The 19499-nt window shown below is 36.0% G+C and overlaps 1 protein-coding gene across 1 annotated transcript in view; it reads right to left on the reverse strand.

Moving 5' to 3' along the window:
- The window catches only part of DENND4A (DENN domain containing 4A), a 125780-nt gene that overhangs the window by 92983 nt on the left and 13298 nt on the right, over positions 1-19499 (reverse strand). The window contains exon 2 of the mRNA XM_061430118.1: positions 6336-6412. The gene's annotated coding sequence lies outside the window, so the exon portion shown is untranslated. The remainder of the gene's footprint in view (positions 1-6335; positions 6413-19499) is intronic.

A 19499-nucleotide genomic window follows, 5' to 3' on the forward strand; every position in this document is an offset into this window, starting at 1 on the left:
CTAGCAAAGTAATGCTCAAAATTCTCCAGGCCTTCAAAAGTACATGAACCATGAACGTCCAGATGTTCAAGTTGGATTTAGAAAAGGCAGAGGAACGAGAGATCGAATTGCCAGCATACACTGGATTATTGAAAAAGCAAGAGAGTTCCAGAAAAACATCTATCTCTGCTTTACTGACTATGCCAAAGCCTTTGACTGTGTGGATCACAACACACTGTGGAAAATTCTGAAAGAGATGGGAATACCAGACCACCTGACCTGCCTCCTAAGAAATCTGTATGCAGGTCAGGAAGCAACAGTTAGAACTGGACATGGGACAACAGACTGGTTCCAAATCGAGATAGGAGTACGTCAAGGCTGCTTTGTCACTCTGCTTATTTAACTTATATGCAGAGTATATCATGCAAAATGCCAGGCTGGATGAAGCATAACCTGGAGTCAAGATTGCCGGGAGAATTATCAATAACCTCAGATATGCAGATGACACCACCCTTATGGGAGAAAGCAAAGAACTAAAGAGCCTCTTGATGAAAGTGAAAGAGGAGAGTGAAAAAGTTGGCTTAAAACTCAACATCAGAAAACTAAGATCATGGCATCTGGTCCCATCACTTCATGGCAAATAAACAGTGACAGACTTTAATTCTGGGGGCTCCACAATCACTGCAGATGGTGACTGCAGCCATGAAATTAAAAGACACTTGCTCCTTGGAAGAAAAGCTATGACCAACCTAGACAGTGTATTAAAAAGCAGATATTACTTTGCCACCAAAGGTCCATCTAATCAAAGCTATGGTTTTTCCAGGAGTCATGTATGGATGTGAGAGCTGGACTATAAAGAATGCTGAGCACAGAAGAACTGATGCTTTTGAACTGTGGTGTTGGAGAAGACTCTTGAGAGTCCCTTGGATTCCTATGAGATTCAACCAGTCCATTGTAAAGGAAATCAGTCCTGAATATTCATTGGAAGGACTGATTGCTGAAGCTGAAACTCCAATACTTTGGCCACCTGATGCAAAGAACTGACTCATTTGAAAAGATGCTGATGCTGGAAAAGATTGAAGGCAGGAGGAGAAGGGGATGACAGAGGATCAGACGGTTGGATGGCATCACCAACCTGATGGACATGAGTTTGAGCATGTACCAGGAATTGGTGATAGACAGGGAGGCATGGCATGCTGCAGTCCATGGGGTCGCAAAGAGTCAGACATGACTGAGTGACTGAACTGAACTGAAAAATATTAAATCCTCAGAAATTCTCTGATATACGTACCTGATTTATTTTGCTTTTATCCACAATTTCCCAAGTCTATTTGAACAATGAACCCTATTTTCCAACTTAAACACTAGGAGAAAGTAAATAATCTTTTTTGTATACTATAAAATACCTAAGGGCAACAAATTTTCACATATTTGTGTATAAGTTATTACCACTTTCATCATAATCCCAAAACTCATTTAATTTTTTATATGGCTAACGTCAGGGTTTTCAGTATTCATGTCACATATTTTAGAATTTATATCCATTGCTCAAATGTTCTCTGTAAATATTCTCACCATTTGCTTAGATAACATGCCTAAAGAAGGATCAAATGTCCCTACTTGTTTTATTTAGGTATATATGGCTCTTGTGTAGCAATTTCCTAACATGTAAGATTTCTATACAAAAGAGCTTAAACTTTCAGAAGTCTCTCCCAGACTGACAGTAAAGAGAAAGTAATAACCTGTTCTCCTGACAAAACTCTGTTAAACACTACTACAGGTGTTCACCTGCCTATTACAGGTGTTGACAAAAAAAAAAAAAAGCCAACAACACACACAGCTCTCCATTTTTTTTAAGGTAGGAAAACAAAAACAGTTTTTTAAAGCACTTTTGTATTAAACTTTTTTCATTAGTCTTTGAAAATAATTCTTTAATGGCTATATTTTAATAAGCATAACATTATTGACCTGTTTCCTTACTGTTGATCATTTACTGTATCTACTTATTTTGCTAATATTTTAAAATGCTAAGATAAATAACTTTGAACATAAACCTCTGGCTACAACTCTTATCATTTCTTCAGGATAAATTTATTAAAGTAGAATTTGGGGTCAAATAGACATATACACTTACAGCTTCTATAAGTGTTCATTTGCTTTTATGTGGGCATGAATTTTAAATTAAAAGCTCTTGATAGGCACGAGTCTTAAAGAGTATCTTAGTAGAGCACTTTCCTTTCATCATAATGAAGAGATTAAATATTCTTTTTCCTAAACTCTAACTTCACATTGTTTAAACTAAAGTATACAGTTACTATTACATACTATAAAGTTTTATGTCTTGCTATGCAGAAAGAAGGGAAAGAGAATGGAAACAGCACTATGATGAAAACATATATATATATTTAATAGGTTCTTCTGCAAGCTACTACCTTAGCCATTGGAAATAAACAGCTATTATACTATTAAGCAGATATTTGGGAAAAATTGTATGAAAATCTTGTTTTTGTTACATCTTCCTGGCTCACAAATTTTAATAATTTGATTTGACTCACAACTGAATATGGTAAATAACTACTAAAAGGGAACAAGTCAAAAGTTCTTCATCAACACATATAAGAGTCATCAGTAAGTTCCCTTGTGGTCTGGAGGCTAAGACTTGGAGCTCCCAATGCGAGGGCCTCGGTTTATTTAGTCCCTGCTTGGAGAGCAGAATCCCACACGCTGCAGCTAAAGGATTTGCATGCCACAACGAAGAGCAAAGATCCAGATGCCACATTTAGGACCTGGTGCAGCTCAATAATATTTTTTTTTTAAATAGAGCAATCAATTTTAAAGTGGTGATAAAATCCTCTTTTATTAACAGAATAGTTAATTATATATCACTTCAGTTATCTTGCCTTTTATTCCATTTATTCATTTAGGTGTGGAGAGTGGTAAGGAAAGTAGGCAAAATATTTGAAGGCATTCTCTAATGACAAAGTATATAATAAAGTCAAGAGCATCGCTGGCAACATCCCATATGACTTCTAGATCTCAATGTTCTTTAATTTGCTCAAGAAGAGTTTATAATACTGAAAATCCACCTCTACTTTTTATTTCAAATCAACTGTTTATAAAGTAAGTTTGAGGTTTAGAAACTAGGGTTTAGATACTGTTACAAATTACAAGGCAAAGAAAATAATGAAAATCTTTAACTCAGGGTAGTTATTTCCTAACAGTTTCAATAAATCATGAAACTTCCATTGGAATGTGAAATTTACAATCCTCATAGAAAATAATAAACATACATTAAGACAAAATGCCTTATGTTGGTAAGAGCCAACAAAAGTTACTTGGAAAGAACATTTAAGGAAAGCATTCGTAGTCATGTTCAAAACTTGGACTCTCAGTGTAGAACATCAGAGCAAAACCCCTAAACAATTAGGAGGTAAATTTTTCTTTTTTATTGTTTTTGGAGGTAAATTCTTTATTTTGGAAACTGGGGGCCACGCAAAATAAGTATTTGATCCAATAGTTCTCTACGTAATCACAGTAATGTAAACCCATGAAACAACTTTACTAAAACTCGAGTAACAATATCACATAATTAAAGTTATTGTTTTAATTCTTCTTTGTTCAACATGATACAGATAACTTAAAGAATTAGTTCATAATATGTTTACAGACATCTTTTTTAAATTTCACATCCCTACTTGGTGTGTTTAATTTCAAATTACATCTATTTTCTTTGAGATTAGAAAACAAGAAGGATGTGCTCTCTATTCCTAAAAGGTTCATGAGAACAAAATTGAGAAATCATTACAAGAAAGCTCTTGCCCATTCAGCAACTAATGGAGACTGACTTGCTTTTCTCCCTTTCAATCTCTGCCCAATCAATTCAGATTCTTTTTTATTTCTACTGTCACTCCATTATGTCAAGTAGTAAAGCATTTGCTATCTAGGCTAACTCTAAGGACAAGAAAAGGCAAGAGTGGAAATCAGAGGCAACATTTTAAAGATATATGAAAAACAAAAATATGAGAACATAAATTTTGCAAAATTACAGACTTACTGAGTTGGTAAAAGGAGCAAAGTCTTTCAGATAGGGCCTCATATAGACATAAACTCAAGATTATACATGAAAATGGGTGATAACACAATGGACCAGCTCAACGGCCTCTCACTCCAGTTCACTTAAATAAGCTGGAAGAAATTTTATTTTTAAAAAAGATAAATTTTTTAAAAAAAATTTTTAATTTTTCATATTTTTCAAATTAAAAATTATTTTTTAAAATTAAGAAAAAACACTGTAATTTCACAGTTAAAAGCCTAACCAAGCTCATCTTTTCTTACATTATCAAAACTGGAGACTCTCATTCCCATCTTTTTCTAAACTTCATCTCTCATTGTTCTTCCAGCCAAGGTAATCTATCTACTGTCCTGCAAGTACACCTTTGCTCTTTTCCTTTGATGATACTCTATTACCTTTTTCTAGTTAATATACGTTCATCTTATTTTTCAAAACAATTTAAACATATGTGGATTTTCATTTAAACTTTATGAATTGTACAAAACAGACGAAAAAGAAATTCAATAATTCCATTCACAATAATAAATCTGGTTTATATTTAACCAAGTTTCCTAGTTTTCTTTTGAGCATAGAAACATCTTTCTAATCTTTATCTCCCTCTCGGTCACTAAATCGCATCTGACTCTTTGCAACCTTATGGACTATAGCCCAGCAGGCTTCTCTGTCCATGGGATTTCCCAGGCAAGAATACTGGAGTGGGTTGCCATGTCCTTCTTCATGGAATCTTCCCCAACCAGAGACTGAACCCATGTCTCCTGCATTGCAGGTGGATTCTTTACCTGCTGAGCCATCCGGAAGCCCTCATGCACAGTTATAATACAGAAGTATTTTTATTTTACTTATTTAATAAGTATTAGTTGGCTATAATCTTCATAATTATATTAAATGACCACATAATACTCCATTAAATAGAAATAGACACTATAATCAGTACCCAATACTTCCTCTCCCTGCTAGTGCCCAAAGTATGGTAGGCAGGTGCTTAAAAAAATTTAAGTGAATAAATAGTTCACTTACAAACTTCCTCAAGTATATAAACTTCCTAAATGTAATGTCTTTTTTCTATAATCCACAATCAATTTTCTGAACCTCGATTACCTTAAATACTATAGCTATTGAATGTAGGATAAACACAGATAAACTAGATTTGAGTCTAACTTATCAGGGACTTGGGCAAAAGTAAAAATTTATTGAATTGATTCATTCATCCAATGAATTTTTTATAAATAGTTTTTAAAATCTAACACTATTCTAAATGTTGATGACAGTGTTGATGAAAGCTAGCGTATGCCTTCTTGCTTAGCTTTATCTTTCCATATCTCTCTATTCTTTTATTCCACTTCTAGTCATCTTTTCTCCTACCACATTTCCAGATTTCAAGGGCCTGCCTTCACCCTGCCAGAAGTTTTTCTACCAGTTTCTCCCTAAGGCCCCAAGGAGAGAAGTGACTGCTACTTTGTTTTCCCTTTCCCCCAGCTCCCTGAAAACTGGCACAAGCTGCTTAGAATGCTTAGGCATTCTAGGGAGATTTTGAAAGGAAAAAAAAATCTTATTTGTATACCATAATTAACAGGTTTACTTTTTTAAAAAAAAGGTTTAACCCACCCAAGCCAACTGACTTTTAAAAGTAAATTTTAGTAACAAAAAGTGTCGGAGTATGTGGGGCAAAGTTCTTAAGCAAGGGGGAGCTTGCAAGGGGGGAGCTTATTTGTCTTCTAGACTACTTTGAAACCACTTCCCCTCTCAATACCTATTCCCAAGAAAACACCAATAGTAAAAAAAAAAAAAAACAACACAATATGTAATTTGGCAGCTCCCTTTTGAAAGATTACCAATACTTAATTTATATTAAAAAAAAAAAGTTAGGATAAGGATAATAGACATTTAAAGGGGAAGAGATCTTTTCATTAGTGATAGTCTTAATCCTTACTTTAGAGCCAAAGAAACTGAAGCACAAAAGGTAGCTTACTTAAGGATACCTAGTTAGCGGTAGAGCCTGGGCAAGCACTCAGGTCCCTTCATCTAGAATTCTTTACACTTGGAGATGCTATTTCTAAGATGTTTCTAATAAACAGTGTTGAATTAATACTGGCCCAGGGCACACCTGAAACATCTTTTTTTAACAAGTTATTTCATGTCACTTGTTACTTAAAATCATTACCTGGTGAATATAGGCCAAATTCTTGTTAAGAGATCTGATAAATTAACATTTCACTGTGTTTATATAGCAAACAGTTAATAAAAATAAATATAAATGTAAAAAAACCAAAACCAAACTACTTACACATTACTGAAAGTCTCTCTGAAAATGATGCCAGATCTCAATTTGTGAATTCTGCAAGCCTCAGAGTTTGAGAAATACTGTATTAAAAAGAGTAAGAATTGAGCTCAAATTAATTCCAATCAAGTATTTTCCCCTAAGATGCCTGTGTATATTTAAAAGTTCTGTTAATAATAATAATTTGCAAACAAAAAGATTGCATGTATTGTTTTCATATGGTTAAGCAATTTTCATATACCAGCTCTTTCAGAAAACACATTTCAGTCAAGAACAACACTTAAAAAATAGATAAAGGGGACAAAGAGAAAAACAAAACAAAAAAATAAGGGCACAAAAGAGTAAATGTGTACAGAAACAAGAAGAAAGCAAAACACGTCAATTTCTGAGACATTATGTATAGTACCTCATTCCTAGAAGAAAAACATAGGCACAAGCACAAGAGGAAGAAACCACAGTTTTGACTAATACTGAGTATCTAATAATAACAGGGAAATAGCAGCAGCAGCAGACACCAGGCTGACCTAACTTGGTGGATCTTTGGTGCCTGTCTGGGAAATGGGAGAGATGTGGGGAAAGGGCTAAAATCAATTAAAGTGATTAAAGTGTCTTAGGATGGAAAAGTGGATAAAAAGAATGAATGCAAAATAACATTAAGTACAATCTTGCTACATTTTGGACTGCTAAAAATGATCCAGATAGATATTTATGTTTGAAAAAGTAGGACGCCACTCCACCTCAGATTCACTGAGTATCTTCAGTCAGTAAATATAGAGTGGTGGCTCAGATGGTAAAGAATCCGCCTGTAATGCAGGAGACCTGGGTTTGATCCCTGGATTGGAAAGATCCCCTGGAGGAGGGCATGGCAGCCCACTCCAGTATTCCTGCCTGGAGAATCCCCATGGACAGAGGAGCCTGGCGGGCTACATCCAAGGGGTTGCAAAGAGTCAGACACGACTGAGAGGCTAAGTACACATCTATTTTTCAAATAATTCTAAAATCAAAACCAATACAATTTTGTAAAGTAATTAGCCTCTAATTGAAATAAATTAAAAAAAGAAAAATCCAGTAATGATAAAAAATAAATAAATAAAATCTTATCGTGGACAGGCAGCAAAGAAACAATGTAAATACAGATCTGCTGAAACAATTTTTAAATTCAGCATCAGATTATCACAAAAATGTTCTAGCTGAAATACTCAATGTATATGAAAAATACTGGAAAAATCTGAAAACTGCACCTATTTTATTGGTAGAATATCAGGCTTGTTTGATGCAATTATAAATTATGAATGTAGTATATAATCAATTCCAAACAAATTTTCTGCACACTGAGTTTCCTTATATAGTAAGAACATTTTATGACAATGACTTCCAAGTACCTATGCTCCACTAAATATTTGTTAGTAAAAAAACAAAGCATTTTCTTTAATGTTGAAATTTTCAGATTAATTTACAGCAGCATTCACAATATGAAATGTTTCCTCTTTGACAGAAGAAATTTCTAAAACTGTTACTTTGATTCCATGAACTGTATGAAAAAACGGACCCATTATTAGAATTACCTGGTTTCCCATTACACAGAAAGTGAGACTGATGTGAAACTGGCATCATTTAAGTGTTTACAAAGTTCTTCTGTTAATGGAGACAACACATCACCACTATTGCTTCACTTTCTGTACATGCATAAGAAAACTTGCAACAAAAAACACATAAAATTTATTTAGTAAAGCATCCTTTGAAGTAAATGGAAAGTCATGCTCCTCAAAGTGCTTCCAGCAGCTACATATGTTCAATTATCTTTCAGCACATACTTCTTTAAATTGCTGTTATTTTTAATTGAACTTTTCATTCTGAAATAATTTTACATTTACATTCAGTTGAAAAAAAACAATGGAGATCTGGTATAATTTTTACCCAGTTTCTCCCAATGGCAAAATCTTGAAAAATCATAGTATAATCACAGTGGGGATACTGAATGATGCAATTCTATCTTATTCTGATATTCCCAATTTTACTTGTATTTGTGTGTGTATGTGTGTATTTAGTTCTATACAATTTTATTAAATGTGCAGCTTCATGTACTTATCACCCAACTCAAGATACAGAACAGTTCCATCCCAAGGATCCTTAGTGTTGCCCTTTTATAAGTATGCCCACTTCCCTCCTGCCCTCCCCACACTGTCCATATATCTGTGGAGTGGTATATTTTTACCAGAGAGCATACAGGGCCAATGAAAGGAAAAGAAAGTCTCTAAAGCAATAACCCCTTACAAAATAGGTGGAGAAACAAACCAGAGAAAAAAGCATATACATGTGCAAAGACTTACTGGTCACATTTACTCAGCCATCTGGAACATTACATTTGAATATAATTATGCAAGCATAAATGCACAGGCATATACATACATGCAAAGATAGAAACAGAGAGTGATCATCTACTAAGTCATAGTGACAGTCAATCTCCTTGATACTGAGGTAAATTTTCCTATCATGAATAAAATCCAGACTAGAATCAAGTGCACAAATAATGCTACAGAATGACTGGGGCCTCCCAGGTGGCTCAGTGGTAAAGAATCTGCCTGCTAATACAGGAGACATGGGTTCGATTCCTGAGTCAGGAAGATACTCTGGAGGAGGACATGCCAACCCACTGCAGTATCCTAGCCTGGAGGATCCCATAGACAGAGGACGCTGGTGGGCTACAGTCCATAGGGTCACAAAAAGTCAGACACCATTGATCAACTGAGCACCTGAGCATGAGAATGCACAGAACGACTGCAACGGGGATTCCTAGATGTATAAGAAAATGTTTTAAAAAAGAGTTTTTACTGTGTTCAGGGGTAAACCTGCCACCCCCCCCCCCCCACACCCGCCCAGAAATTAGATTTGAACTAAAGTAGCAGGGACTTCCTCAGTGATCCAGTGGTGAAGACTTTCTGCTCCCAATGCAGGCGGCACAGGTTTGATTCCTGGTTGGGAAACTTAAGATCTCACATTTCATGTGGCATAGCCACACACACACACACACACACACACACACACACGACTGTAAAACTAATGTTTAAAAATAAAGTAGTTGGTATTCCCTTGAGAGTATAAATCTGGTGTGGAAAGAAGAACAGACTGGAAATAACTGAGGGTTAATATGCAGATACCTCTTGTCTCTCCAGACAGACTATAAACAATTCAAAGGCAGAAACTCTGTCTTTTATTTCTTTTGATTCCTCACATAAATTATAGGAGTTATAAATACATGGTAGGTATATAAATATTTATTAAATGAATGAGGTAAGCACAGTAGAGGAAAAATGTGAAGAATAAGACACCACAGAATCATAGGATTTTAGAGCGAGGAGGGTACTTTCAATCCTTTTTATAAATGAAGAAATGGAGGCATAAACGTTAAACAGCTTGCCTAAAGACCATATACATCAGTTTATAACTCAACTCCCATGGCTTTAAATTTGGAGTTCTTCTATTCCATATTTCAATTAAAGAATGACAGAGAAGAAAGTAATTCCTGGGGGAGCCCTGTATATTAATTCATGAATGTGAGCTTTGATGAACCAAAAAAGTTAATAGGTAAGTGAGAGAAGTTAAACTAGATGGGTGGGGTAAGAAATAGAATGAATGACCAAGAATCAGGGAAAAGTGTAAAATAGAAAATGAAAGAAGATAAAGAGATATGGCAAGAAAAGTAACAAAAAAGATGAGTAAAAAAAAAAGTGCAGAAATGGGAAGGAGAAAAGTGAGAAATGGTTAAAGAGGTATGAAGAGATGGTATCTGGGGAATTTTTAATACTATTTATATGTTCAAGAATTTTAAAAAATATTTATTTATTTTTGGCTGCATCAGGTCTTAGCTGTTGGCACACAGGATCTTCATGTGGGCTTCTCTCTTGTGATGTGCAGGGTTCTGTAGTTGCAGCTTATGGGCTTAGCTGCCACATAGCATGTGGGATCTTAGTTCCCCAACCAGGGATCCAACCTACGTCCTCTGCACTGACAGGTGGATTCTTATCCACTGAACCACTAGGGGAGTCCCAAACGTATTTCTTAAATAAGCTTGACGACCATCTCAGGAAACTAAAGTAGGATATTAGGAAAATAATAAGGAATAATGAAGAACCAACTACAAACACTGGGTATTAAAAATAATAAATTTTAAATCAGGTTTAATAATGAAATAAATATAAATACAGTTGAATATTATATTTGATACAATAGAAAAAAATCAATATACTTGAAAGTGAAATCAGTGAACAGATGATGAGAATAAGATATTAAGAAGGCATAAAGCAATTAAAAATATATATTATAAAAGTTTAAAAATATGGAAGTTTTAAAGAATAAGAGAAACTAAACAATAAGAAAATGAATCAACCAATTAAAAAATGGGCAAAAGACCTGAACAGACACTTCACTAAAGACAACATACACGTGGCAAGTAAGCATCTGAAAAGATATTCAACATCATATATCACTAGGAAAATGCAAAGTAAAATAACAATAAAAAATCACCACACTCCTATTAAAATGGCCAAAATCTAGGACACTGACAACACCAAATGATGGCAAGAATGTGGGGCAGCAGAAACTCACTCACCACTGGTGAAAATCGAAGATAAATCATATAGTCACTCTGGGGAACAGTTTGGCAATTTCTTACCAAACTAAGCATACTCTTCCCATATGATCTAGCAACCACACTTGGTACTTACCCAAATGAGTTGAAAACGTGTAAACTCAAAAACCTGTCTGTGATGTGTACAGCAGCTTTATTCGTAACTGCCACAGTTGAAAGGAACTAAAATGTCTTTCAGCAGGTGAATGGATTAATTAACTAGTACATCCAGACAATGGAATATTTTTCAGTGCTAAAATGAAATGAGCTATCAAACCATGAAAAGACATGGAAGAACCTTATCTTCATATTACTAAGTGAAAAAAGCCAATCTAAAAAGGCTATGTGCTGTGTAATTTCAACTATATGACATCCTGGAAAAGACAAAACTATGACAGTAAAACTTTTTACAGAACAGTAAAAAGATCACCAGCTGCCAGCAAGTTAGGAAGAAAGGATAAACAGCCTGAGCACAGAGGATTTTAAGGCAGTGAAACTATCCTGTATGATATATAATGGCACATACATGTCATTATACATTTGTTAAAACGCACGGAATGTACAACACAAAGAGTGAACCCTACTGATAATGATGTGTCAGCTTAGGTTCATGGGTTATAACAAATGCATTGCTCTGGTGTGGTATGCTGATAGTGGGAAAAGCTGTATTTGTTGGTGGAAGGTGTACATAGACACTCTCTACAATTTCTTCTCAATTTTGCTGTGTCTAAAACTATTTTTTTTAACTATTTTAAAAAATAAAGTATAATTAAAGGGAAAAAATAAAAGAATTAGTTGTGAAGAGTTAGTTGTGAACATATATGGAGGCTAGGAAAAACAGAGTTGATATCTAAATAATAGGACTTTCAGAAGGTGAGAAAGAAACAGAAATGAAGAATAATGAGAAATAATGACCAATAATTTCCAAAAATTAAAGATATGTCAGCTTGATATATAATAAAAAATACCTAGACCCTTTTTTAAAGAAATCTTAGAACATCTCAAAGAGAAAATTCTAAAAATTCCCCCCCTAAAAGTAGCTCACCTACAAGAAAAAAAAAATTATAGGTTTCTAATTATTGATAGTAATAATGTATGTAAATGGAATATTTTAATGTAATATTTTTAATTAAAATTAAAATTTAATTTAATTTAAAAAATTAAAATTAAAATTTTACTCTTAATATTTGTTAAATTTTCATTTAAAAAATGAAATTGAATATATAACTAAGTGAAAGTGTGTCTGTCACTCAGTCTTGTCTAACTTTGTGACTCCGTACAACTAAACTATTAAACACAAGGATGAAATAAAGACATTCTTAGGAATATAAGTAAGTACTCAGATGGTTTACCATGAAAACTGCTAAACAAAAAAAAATCAAAATATTGGTCCAAATGTTATAAATCTAGGCGGCTCCATAAGATATGGCAAGAAAGAGTGAGTAAATAACTTAAAGGGGACTTCCCTGGCAATCTAGTGCTTAAGACTCAGTGCTCCCAACGCAGAGCGTGCTGGTTTGATCCCCGGTCTGGGAAGATTCCATGTGCCTCATGGTATGAAAAAAAACAAAACCCAAAACTTAAAAGGTTCACTCTTGTTAAACAATGGAAGTGGGTAGGAAAAGGAGAAAAAAAATATACCATAATAATCTTGAATATTAAAAGACTTGAGAATGTTAACATGATGGGGACAGAGAGGAGGGCCTACTAAAATACATGCCTTATTTAGGGGTGAAGATACATATAATCAATGTTTAAAAATTTGACAAATATAAATATAGAACAGGATTTAGTGACTGAACAACACCACCAAATATAAATAAGAATATAAGTAAAGGGTAACCACTAGAATAAAAATAGAAAACATAATTTTCAAACTGGCACCAAAAAAATGATTTATCCTCAAAAATTGGAAAAGAGAAAGAAAAGAAATTAGGGTAAATAGAAAACACAGAGTAAAATGGTAGGAGTAATTCCTGATGTAATATAACGAGTTTAGCATACTAAAAATCTCTGAGAAAGCACACTTAGAGGTAACATGCCAATCTTCTTACTGATCCTTGAATAAATCAGGTGTGTTCCAGCCTCAGGACCCTTTTATCCTTCCTGCTTTCTCTGCCTGGAATAGTCTTCCCAGATGCCAGCTGGTCGAATCTGTGTCTCCTGCACTGGGAGGTGGATTCTTTACCAATGAGCCAACAGAGAAGCCCAGGATGGCATGCTAAGTAAACATGTTAAAGTAGATATCTGGGGGGAAAGGGAATGGGAGCGAAGATGGAGGATAAAGGAAGATAAAATTAAAACAGGACCCCACACAGTCAAGGACGAAAGAGTACCATGTAGTCAGAAATACGATTAAATCAATTCTCTATAACTGAGGCTTCCTCGCCACACTTCCTCCCAAAGAGATATTTAGCCACTGGTTTCAGCAAAACTTGGGTGGTTCTGGTGGCTCAGATGGTAAAGAACCTGCCTGCAATGCAGGAACCTGGGTTCCAACCCTGGGTTGGGAAGATCCCCTGGAGAAGGGAATGACAACCCACTCCAGTATTCGTGCCTGAAGAATGCGATGGAGAGAGGAGCCTGATGGGCTACAGTCCACAGGGTCACAAAAAGTCAGACACAACTGAGCGACTGACACTTTCAGTCTTTTTTTCCTAGCAAAACTCAAATCATTGTGACCCTGAGAAGACCCACTTCAGTAAAGTGTTAGTAAGAAGAAAGCCCAACTAGAATGAGCTGAGTAGAGAATGGAGAGTGAGGAAGTATATATAAACCTTTGCAGGAGTTTTGATATAGAGGGAAGCAGGAAAGTGGAGTGGTAATTTCAGAAGACATGGAACCAACCACAGACTTTTCTAAAGAAATGAACAAAATTAAGGGGGTATGCCGAGAGCATATCCAGCAGAGACGGGAAAAGGAGATGAAGAAGAAAAAAATAAGTGTAAAAGCCTTGAGAAAGTATGAGAGGATAGGGTCCAAAACAGAGGATCTAATCACAGAGACAAGGATTTCTCCACAAAAACAAGCTTCCCATACAAATGTTTAACAATGATTCTTCTGAATATGTGGGCTCTGGCAATGTGGGTTCTTAACTTTTTTTGGATAATGTACCTCTTTGAGAATCTGATTAGTGCTATGAATCTTCTCTGTCTTAAACTACACATACTTATTTAGATAGATATTCAGATAGAACTTTACATACAACTTTAAGGGGGTCACTGAGCCATGCTCCCCAAGCTAATCCATGCACAAGTCTGTTTCAGGTGGGTTTTATTCACTTTTAATTTTTAATTAAAGCATAATGTACATATAGAAAACTAGAACTGCAGGAAAGTGAACACAACAGTACCATTATATATACCTTTAAGAAACAGAACAGTACCAGTAACTGGAAGTCCTGAATCCCCCTTCAGTCCTCCCAAAAAGAACCACTATTTTGACTTCTAGCACTGAATTATTTTTGTCTGTTTCTGAATTTTATATAAATGGAAGGTGGAAGGATTCATACAGGATGTATTCTTTTGGTCCAGTTTTTTTCACTCTACACTGTTTCTGATATTCAGTCATACTCATATATGTAGCAGTTTGTTCACTTTCATTTCTGTATAGTTTTTCATTGAGAATATCATAATTTTATGTATCCATTCCACTGTTAACAGACATCTGGATTATTTCCAAAGGTAGGCTATTACAAATAATTACAAAGCCATGTACAAATTATTTTCCAAATATACCTACAAATAAAGGTGGTAGGATACATTTATCCTGTATCCTTTGGTACATAATGACAGTGTTCCAAAGGGACTGTACTAACACCTTATATTTGATGAGTAAGATGGCTGAGAAATAAAAACTTGCTTTTTCTGCAAGCAGAAACATTTCTCTGATCTCTCTAAAATAGTCAGTTCAGTTGCTCAGTTGTGTCCGACTCTTTGCAACCTCATGGACTGCAGCATGCCAGGCCTCCCTGTCCATCACCAACTCCCGGAGCTTGCTCAAACTCATGTCCATCGAGTGGGTGATGCCATCCAACCATCTCATCCTCTGTCATCCCCTTCTCCTCCTGCCCTCAATCTTTCCCAGCATCAGGGTCTTTTCAAATGAGTCAGTTCTTTGTAGCAGGTGGCCAAAGTATTGGAACTTCAGTTTCAGCATCAGTTCTTCCAATGAATATTCAGGACTGATTTCCTTTACAATGGACTGGTTGGATCTCCATGCAGTCCAAGGGACTCTCAAGAGTCTTCTCCAACACCACAGTTCAAAAGCATCAATTCTTCAGCACTCAGCCTTCTTTATAGCCCAGCTCTCAATCTATACACGACTACTGGAAAAACCATAGCTTTGACTAGATGGACTTTGTTGGCAAAGTAGTATCTCTGCTTTTAATACGCTGTCTAGGTTGGTCATAGCTTTTCTTCCAAGGAGCAAGTGTCTTTTAATTTCATGGCTGCAGTCACCATCTGCAGTGATTGTGGAGCCCCCAAAATTAAAGTCTCTCACTGTTTTCATTGTTTCCTCATTTATTTGCCATGAAGTGATGCATGAAGTTAACATTACTTGCTAGTATGTGAGATGAGTACAACTGTGTGCTAAGTTTGAATGTTCTTTCATATTGCCTTTCTTTGGGACTGGAATGAAAACTCACCTTTTCCAGTCCTGTGGCCACTGCTGAGTTTCCCAAATTTGCTGGCATATTGAGTGCAGCACTTTAACAGCATCATCTTTTAGGATTTGAAATAGCTCAATTGGAATGTCAGCACCTCCACTAGCTTTGTTTGTAGTGATGCTTCCTAAAGCCCACTTGTCTTTGCATTCCAGGATGTCTGGCTCTAGGTGAGTGACCACACCATTGTGATTATCTGGGTCATTAAGATCTTTTTTGCATAGTTCTTCTGTTTATTCTTGCCACCTTTTCTTAATATCTTCTGCTTCTGTTAGGTCCATACCATTTCTGTCCTTTATTGTGTCCATCTTTGCATGAAATTTTCCCTTGGTATCTCTAATTTTCTTGAAGAGATCTCTAGTCGTTCCCATTCTGTTGTTTTCCTCTATTTCTTTGCACTGATTACTGAGGAAGGATTTTTATCTCTCCTTGCTAGTCTTTGGAACTCTGCATTCAAATGGGTATCTTTCCTTTTCTCCTTTGCTTTTAGCTTCTCTTCTCAGTTTTTTGTAAGGTCTCCTCAGACAGCCATTTTGCTTTTTTGTATTTCTTTTTCTTGGGGATGGTCTTGATTACTGCCTCCTGTACAGTGTCACAAACCTCTGTCCATAGTTCTTCAGGCACTCTATCAGATCTAATCTCTTGAATCTCTTTGTTCCTTCCAATGTATAATTCTAAAGGATTTGATTTAGGTCATATCCAGATGGTCTAGTGGTTTTCCCTATTTTCCTCAATTTTAGTCTGAATTTAGCAATACTGGCTTGGTCAAAATGTTTGCTTGGGGTTTTCCATAACATGTTATAGAAAAAAACCCAAAAGAACTTTTGGCTTACTCAACATAAGTTTATTGTAGTTTTGTTTCAATTAAGTCATTGCTATACCAACACTATAAAAAGAGCAGCTAAGTGCTCTGGAGTTAGTTTGGAGAAGTTCAAATCCTACCTCTAATGTTAGTTTATCATACAAGCAAATGAACATGTGCTTAGGGTATGGCAAAAAAAGTTTAATTGAGTAATTTTACTTAAATATGAGGTATCATCATTTTAAGAAACCAAAACTTTGCTGGTATTGCTTATCTATATGTTTTGGAATTGATTTTGTTCTGAATTATAGAAGTAGCATCACAGTCACTTCAAGGCTTGATGATGTAAAGGTTTAGAGACAGGAAATTATGATGGATGCTCTTCATCATTCAACTAATAAATACTACCAAGTGTTTATTGAAAAGGACATGTGTCAGTTCTATTTTTGACCATCCAGCATAAGAACTCCTTTACTATATTAAAAGAATCTGCCACTGTGTGTCTTAGAAGCCCTAGAGTCAACCATGAAAGCCAAGACCACCAGATAACTTGTTTCCCTATTCAGGGACCAGGTATATAGACTGGACGATTAGATGCTTTCACGCAGAATGTGAATATAGAGCTAAAATTGGAGAGTTTAAAAGTCATTCTTAGGGCAGTGACATACAGTATCCAGTGGTGGTGTTCCAACAATGGCACCCAATATCCTGTGGAGGGGTCAATGGTGCCTTAAACAGGAAAAGAACATTTCCGTGGCATAACTTTGGCCACAGTCCAGCCTTGAGGTTGGTTAGTTGGTTTCCTATTTGTTCTCAGAGTCTGGTTCTCCAGTCTTTCGGTCACTTCTGTAAGCTAACTAATATCCTTCCAATAAATTCTTTTTAACCGAAGTTGATTTCGGTAGTTGGCAAACAAGAACCCCCAAATGGTAATCTTACCAAATGCCAGGCTCTGTACCAGGCACTGGGAACACAAAGACAAATAATTTATGGCCCTGCCTTACAGGAGCTTGAGAAGGCAGACAAACAAACAGACGATTACTGTAAGTGACAAGTCTCTCACAGAAGTCATCACAGAAAGTACAAGGACACATAGTTTAGGCTTCAAGAGTCAGAAAAGAGTTATCTAAATTGTGAAATATGAGTAGGGTAATAGGAGAGAGAAGAGTATTCCAAACAAAAGGAGCAACAAGTAAGAGTCGTATTGCCTTTTCTTTGCTCATCACTTCCTTCGAAGGATACAAGTGACAAAAGGCGAACTGAAGAATTTGTGGAAGGCGATGAGAAACAGTTACAATTTGTGATCTGGGTGACAGGTCACAAACTTTTGAGCTTGCTACAGGAAAATAAACTTTATACTCAAAACACACACACCCACCATTTCTGCTTTCGCCACAACTATCTTTTCTCTCTTTTTCACCTGTATCAGTCACTTCTCAGAACAGTCAACTATGGACCTGTGAATTTGGTTCTTCTTTTTTTTTTTGGTTGGTTGGTTGTCTGTGATAGGCGTGGTATAGGAGTCATGAATGAGTGGATAAAGGAATTGAAAAGAGAAGTAAACGTGTTAACCAACTGATCAGTGTAATGAAGCAAAAAGTGTCCTGCCAACTGCTCACACTACTTTTGCTTAAAGGTAGGTACAAACACCACAGGAGAAAAACAACTGATGTAAAATATTTTATAAAAATATTGTGTGTATGCTTTTTCCTTTAAAATTACAAAATTTCAGTGCTGACATAGGTCATTCTCAGAGCTTTGTCTTTTAAAATTATACTAGGCTTGGGCTATGCATTGTTTTCACTGTTCACTTTTATAAAAACTGTGATCTTCATAAGTTTTATAAGCCCTCGCATTTCAGTCATCCACTGCATAAAGTTCTATGCTTGAAGAGGAAAAAAAAATCACTATGTAAGTAAACTAATCAACCAACCACTCTTAAAAAAATTTGATAAAAGAGGCTGAAAGCAAATCATCAGTAAAAGCTCATTTCCAAAAGTGACATTACAATACAAATTCAGAATTTTATTATTCTAAAAATCTACAATCCTCCTTTTAAAAAAGAAGTATTTACTATCAAGTGAAGGCTTAAAGTTCAACATTCAGAAGACTAAGACCATGGCATCTCATCCCATCACTTCATGGGAAACAGATGGGGAAACAGTGGAAACAGTGTCAGACTTTATTTTTTTGGGCTCCAAAATCACTGCAGATGGTGACTGTAGCCATGAGATTAAAAGACGCTGACTCCTTGGAAGGAAAGTTATGACCAACCTAGATAGCATATTCAAAAGCAGAGACATTACTTTGCCAACAAAGGTCCGTCTAGTCAAGGCTATGGTTTTTCCAGTGCTCATGTATGGATGTGAGAGTTGGACTGTGAAGAAAGCTGAGCACCGAAGAACTGATGCTTTTGAACTGTGGTGTTGGAGAAGATTCTTGAGTCCCTTGGACTGCAAGGAGATCCAACCAGTCCATTCTAAAGGAGATCAGCCCTGGGTGTTCTTTGGAGGGAATGATGCTAAAGCTAAAACTCCAGTACTTTGGCCACCTCATGCAAAGAGTTGACTCATTGGAAAAGACTCTGATGCTGGGAGGGATTGGGGGCAGGAGGAGAAGAGGACGACAGAGGATGAGATGGCTGGACGGCATCACTGACTTGATGGACATGAGCTTGAGTGAACTCCGGGAGTTGGTGATGGACGGGGAGGCCTGGGGTGCTGCGATTCACGGGGTTGCAAAGAGTCGGACACGACTGAGCGACTGAACTGAACTGAAGGACAGATACGAAAAAATAAGTTTTCATTTCAGCTGCATTAAACTGAATGCTGTAAAATTCACTTCAGCTATACCAAACTCCACACCACCTTTGTAAATTCAGTTTTTCCTGTTCAGACGGCCAGCTCCTGTGTAATATGTGAGACCTGCTCTTTCAAGCCTTTCCTAATCCTGCTCCCCAGGAGAGACTATCATTCTCTTACACTTCAAGACCATCCTGTACATATCTGTATTATAATTATCACATTAATACTATCATTGTTTCTTTGAACATCTACTCTTCTCAACTAGATTAGA

This window comes from Bos javanicus, chromosome 10, assembly GCF_032452875.1.
Source record: "Bos javanicus breed banteng chromosome 10, ARS-OSU_banteng_1.0, whole genome shotgun sequence".
Classification (NCBI taxonomy): Eukaryota; Metazoa; Chordata; class Mammalia; order Artiodactyla; family Bovidae; genus Bos; species Bos javanicus.